Genomic DNA, 6,000 nt, shown 5'->3' with positions numbered 1-6,000 from the left:
TTTAGCTTTGTTCAATTATGAGCTCTGCGAAAATTCCCCTAGGGGATTGTAGCATCAATTAATAAACAAACATAAATGAAGGCCATGTATACCATGTTGATATTGTCACGGCTGACTTGAGACAACAGTGGATAGTGGTATTTTATCGAGACAATTTGAACAAGCGCTCAATTCAGGCTTCTTCATCTATAGCACCTCGCTTGCACACTCGAGGTCTTCATCGTCAGCGTGGTTGAGAACAGATAGCGCCGGGGCGTTTGCCCCCCTCCAGAAGGATCATCGTCCCGATGCTCGGTGGGTAGCACCCGGTGTCCAGCAAACCAGAGAGTGTCCCTGTCATTCGGGAAAATAAGGTTCATGGGCACCACGTGCACAGTCTCAGGCAGGTCCTGACGGCGCCTCGAGCAGGATGGGCTGTCTCGAACGACTTCATAGCTGACGTCGCTAAGGCGTCGTAGAACCTTGTATGGTCCGAAGTCATCATAGTATGCCCCAGCGGTGCCTTTACTGATGTGCCGGCGTTCATTGGTAAAATTTATCAGTAGTGCCTCTGTGCGACCACAGATTAGCCCGACGATACCCCGAGCCATGGCAACACCTTGAGGGAACAGAATTGCAGTTAATTGTTTGGCTACACCGTCCTTATTAAACTGTTCTCCGCAACTGACGGAGACAAGTCTGCATGGTAGTGGTGGTATGCAGACGTCGTCATCGGCGACACGTAATGACGTACGTTGGTGCTCTTCGTCGTAGCTCGTGTCTGTACTAGTTGACAGGGTTATCTCGCCATCCCGTATATCAACCACAGCACCGTACTGCCGCAAGAAGTCCATTCCAAGGATGAGTGATCAGCAACAATCTTTTAAAATCTCAAAAGTGGCGACAAAAGCTGCATTTCCTATCTGAGTCGTGCCGTACGTTTTCCTGTAGGTGTCCTAATCTGGCCCCAGGCATTTCGAATATAAGGGCACCTCCATTGCATTTTGACTTTCTTAAGCCGGTCAGCTAACTGCTCACTCATTATCGAAAATCTGCGCCAGTATCAACTAAAGGAAAGCTGTCACGCCGTGCCCATCAATCGTTAAGAGTAAGTCGGCACTCCCGAATTCGTCGGCGTCTCTGTTTCTACAGGTTTCTCTGCTCGTTTCTCAGTAATAATGGGGGATTTTCGGCAGTTCGACGACTTGCAACCATCCCCCCCACGTCACTGATTTCAGTTTCCCCACAGTGGGCTTGGAGAGCGGCCCCTTACCATGTCGGCGAAGCTGCGATGGTTCGGCGAAAAACAACGTAACGGAGACAGCGAGCGTGACCGGAGATTATCTGAGCTACTTTGTTGCCGAGTTACACTGGACACTGTCGTCGAAGCATGAATGTCTCTCTGGAAACTGTCCCGGAGTGGCAGGTGATATTTCTTGGATGCCACCCTGGCGATGAGGGCAAAAACGATAAATGTGCCCTGGTTTGCCACACTGAAAGCACGCTGGTGTGCGATAAGTAGTGCACCATACGTTGGTCCTTCGACGCTGGGATCTCCTGAAATGCTCCTTCTGTGCCTAGGCAGCCATAGGTGGCTGCTGGTGGTACTGCTGTACTGGCACGGTAGAAAGAGGGTGACGGACAGCGTTTGCGTAGCTATATGCGCGTGGCTCGAAGCGCGGCTCGGGACCCGGTTCAGGGAATGGCTCACGAGATGCAAATGCTTGCCGGATTTCTTGGCGGACAACTTCAGTGACCAAATCAACAGTAAATTCCTCCGATGTCGCAGTTTGCTTCGCAATCTCCTCGCGCACAATGTCTCTTATTAGTTCACGCAGCGAGGTCTCGTCTGTCACTGTCAGTACTGCAGCTCCTGCAGGCGCATGGTTAGTCAGGCGTTCGTATTGCCGGTAACGCTGCTGGAGCGCCCGCTCGATTGCTGTGGCTTCCTTAATGAATTCTTCCACTGTTGTAGGTGGGTTACACACGAGACCGGCGAATAGCTGTTATTTGACGCTGTGCATGATATGGCTCTGTTTCTTCGAATCAGGCCTGTTGGGATCCACGTGGCAAAACAAACGAGACATGTCTCGGCAAACATGGAAACAGTTTCGTTTAGTTTCTGAATGAGCTACTCGAGAAGGCGTTGTGCATTACCTCAACGATCAGTGGTTCCGAAGGTATCAAGTAGCCGACCACAAAATTCGTTCTACGTTGTCAGATGTGCCTTGCGGTTTCGGAACCACGTCCTTGCGCTACCTTCAAGAGCGAAGTACACATTCGAAAGCTTCTGGTCGCGTTTCCACTGATTGACCTTAGCTATGCGTTCGTACTGATCCAGCCTGTCTTTGGCTTCTTCATGTGTGTCACCATGGAAGACTGTGGGGACTAGATTGTTTTTGAATGTTCACCTGTGCTGGACTTGCAAGCGCCATTCCCTGAGTCGGTGAGGCCGCTGACAAAATTCCTTTCAAGAGACCGAATTCCAGCCACAGACATTGCGGGCGGCGGCTTCAGTGGTGCATAGGTGTCTCGACGCGTGGATGATGTCTTTAACGGCAGGATGCAGGGCTACTCGCAGTCGACCTCCCTATCATTAGGCAATGATGCGATACCCAGTACATCCACCAGTGTCACGGCTCACTTGAGACAAGAGTGGAGAGCGGCATTTTATCGAGACAATTAGAACAAGCGCTCAGTTCAGGCTTCTTCTTCTCTAGCACCACCCTTGCACCCTCGAGGTCATCGTCTTTGTCGTCAGCGTGGTTGGGCACAGATAGCGTCGCGGCACTATATTCACTGTCAAATACATGGACATTACACAAGCCTGAAATGTTTAGATAACTCATTTACTTCATCATCATCATCAGCGTATTTTATATCCACTGCCGGAAGAAAGCCTCTCCCTGCAATCTTCAATTACCTCTGTCCTGCGCCAACGGCTTCCAAATTGCACCAGCGAATTTCCTAAGTTCATCACCCCACCTAGTCTTCTGTCGTCCTCGACTGCACTTCTCTTTGCACCTATTCTGTAACCCTAATGGTCCACCAGTTATCTAACCTTCACATTACATCGCTTGTCTTGCTCCATTTTAACGCGATAGCGTTAAGGAGCTCGTGTCGCAGAAAAGCCGGTGTCGTAGGCGTCGATGTCGGGCGTCGGCGTCCGCGGCGTTGGCCGTGAGCGATAAATCATGGCAGGCACTTCATAAATAAAAAGCAACTTCCAAGATGGGCTGGGTGTGAATCGAACCAGGGTCTCCGGAGTGTGAGACGGAGACGCTACCACTCAGCCACGAGTTCGATGCTTGAAATCGGTACAAACGCGCTTTTAGTGAACGCGGTGTTGCCTTAAAAACGTGCCGTAGAATGTTATACTGCGGTGTATATCGGTAATTATGAGCACGTAACTTACAGAAGTCGCATTTACACGAATAGCGAAGTACGTTTCCGCTACATTTCTTCTGCGCTTACCGCACACGCAGAGCCATCTTGCGGCAAACACAGAAGACCCCTCCTCTCAATGTACGGCGCTGCCCCGACAGGTGGCGCGCCATGCGCGCATTGGGGCTGTGCTGTGCGCGGACCGGTGCCAGGCGCGTTGCGGCCCCGACTCCCTCTCCCCTGGCGACGCTTCGCCGTGCTCCCACGCGGGTTGCAGAATCGAGCGCCGTTCCTTTCTTTAGATTACTATCTCTCTATCTCTCTGCCCGTGCCGATCACGACGTTTGGCTGGCGTAGATCGTTCCCCCCTCCGAGACACCGAGTTCTTTGGTTCGTTCCGTTTGCTCAGGCGCACGTTTCGTTGCCGCGCAGAATGCTGCGTTGCTCGACGCTCTCCGTGTGATCGGTGGGCGCAAAGTCCGATGCGGGGCGCCTCGTAAGTGATGCCTGTGCCGTAGCGCTTTGTCTTACACCCCTTGGCGGGTCGATGGGAACGCTGTCGCGTTCCACTCTTGAAGGCGAAGCTTAAGCGTCCTCCAATTTTTCTTTTCTTAATGTCAATTGCAATATTGCCTATACTCGTTAGCTCTCTCATCCACATTGCTATCTTCCAGTCTCTTAACACTACGAATAACATTCTTTGTTGCATCGCCCTTCGTGCGGTCCTTCTTCTCGATCGTTTTTGTCAGTCTCAAAGTTTCTGCCACATATATTAACCCCGGTAGAACGCATTTATTTTAGACCTTTCTTTTCAATGATAGTGCTAAGCTTCCAGCGAGGATCTCACAATGTCTGTCGTATATACTCGAGCTTTACTTCACGTAAGCTTATAATATATTTTTCCAAACTTATTTAAAAGTGAAGGAAATTCACTAAACTTTGTTAAAGTTAGTGGAAACTTTAACGACCTCTTTGGCTGAATTCAGCAACACGCTTCAAAAAGGTTTTGCATCACAGGTGTGTGATGGTTCATTATGCATGACTGATAAGCAGGCCTGTCAATGGTCAATCAGGTCTGCCTGCGACGAGTCTGACCAACACTGGTCTGCGACCGGATACACTGCGGTACACCACCTTCACGCGGTGTACGAGCCCAGCAGCGCCTCGACAGAGAAAGCCGCGGACTGCCCCGCCGCAAACATAGGCTCACTGGGTGTCGCCGTCGGCTTCACCGAAGACGATGGGAAGTTCATGGCTTTATGTGGCCCCTTAGTTAAAGAAAAGGAAAAAACAAAGTAGGGGCAAACCCGCACCATCGTTAAGGTATAACGGGTGTGAAGGCTAATATAAAATAAATGAAAAGGGGCGGCCAAGGCAGCCCAAAATGGTGTTAGAGAAAAAACAATTGGGAAAAATAAAGGAGGCTGAGGCAAGCTTATAATTAGGCAAGCATTGTGTATAGAACAATGTCAATGAGGAAGAGGAGGGGAGCTGTAGATAGTAAACTGCTTCCTAGTAGAAACGGCTCTGCAAGCTGCACATGCACCCAAACCCACATCGCCCCCAGGGCAACCCACCAACGCCCACACAGGGACGCGCAGCTGTTTTATTGAAGAAAAGGACCAAGGCATCGGTGCATGTTTCGTGGTCGTACTCTTGCCGCGTAATCTTCTCGCGCCGAGTCGACTTGAGTAGTCCGGGTAGTGTCGTCTTGAGGGTGACGTCGGGCTTCGTCAGGGTAAACAGCTGCAAAGTTTGTGCAATAGTAGACGACACATGGAAAAGGGAAAATTGGAAAGAGGGAGTGGAGAAAATGGGAATGTAGCATGCGGTTAGTGCCATACAGCACGGGGAAGCCCCGCCATAGTTGGCTTATGCACTGCGGATGGCCAAGAACAGTCCTGCGAGAGTAATTGAAGTGGTGAAACGAGAGTGATAAGGAGCGAATTAGTGAGCGTCAGGAAGCGAAGGAGAGACAGGATCAGAAGGGGAAGGAACGGAGAGGGTTATGATGCGTATTAGCTTGAGGAGCAGGGCGCGGGATTGTTTGGTTTTAATGAGTGCAGGATACACGTCGGTTGAAAGGACATCGAGATTCAAGAGTCGGCGCAACCGCGAAGCAACGAGTGCGGTACGCCGGCATAAAGTCAAATAGTGAGTCTCATCTACATTAGGGGTACCACACGCGCACCGATCGGAGGGACTGAGACGGAAGCGATGGAGGTAGTACAAAATGTGGCCGTGTACGGTGAAAAAAATGGGTGAACAAACGAGTCGGGGGGAACCAAGATGGAATGGCATGTACTCTCCTGACCCATCTGTAAAGGCTGGTACCTTTGCCCTCGCGCTGCCAGCAAGATTGCCATTGTTGTAATGAGGCGGTAAATAATTACTTCTTGACGGACCGTAATGAGGTGGGGCAAGAACGAACGAGACCACTACGTATCGCCGACGACGCGGCCGCGTCGGCGATTTCATTACCTGCCACGCCCCGGTAGCCAGGGACGTGGAAGAGGCGGACGGTGCGACCCACGAGTTGCAGCCGGCGCAGCACTTGTTCAAATTTCCAGACGCGTTCATCCTTAGTGTGAAGGCTCGAAATCGCCGTCAAAAGAGATAGGCAGCCTGTATATAAGT

This window comes from Dermacentor variabilis, chromosome 7 (genome assembly GCF_050947875.1).
Source record: "Dermacentor variabilis isolate Ectoservices chromosome 7, ASM5094787v1, whole genome shotgun sequence".
NCBI lineage: Eukaryota > Metazoa > Arthropoda > Arachnida > Ixodida > Ixodidae > Dermacentor > Dermacentor variabilis.
This window is presented reverse-complemented; position numbering follows the sequence as displayed.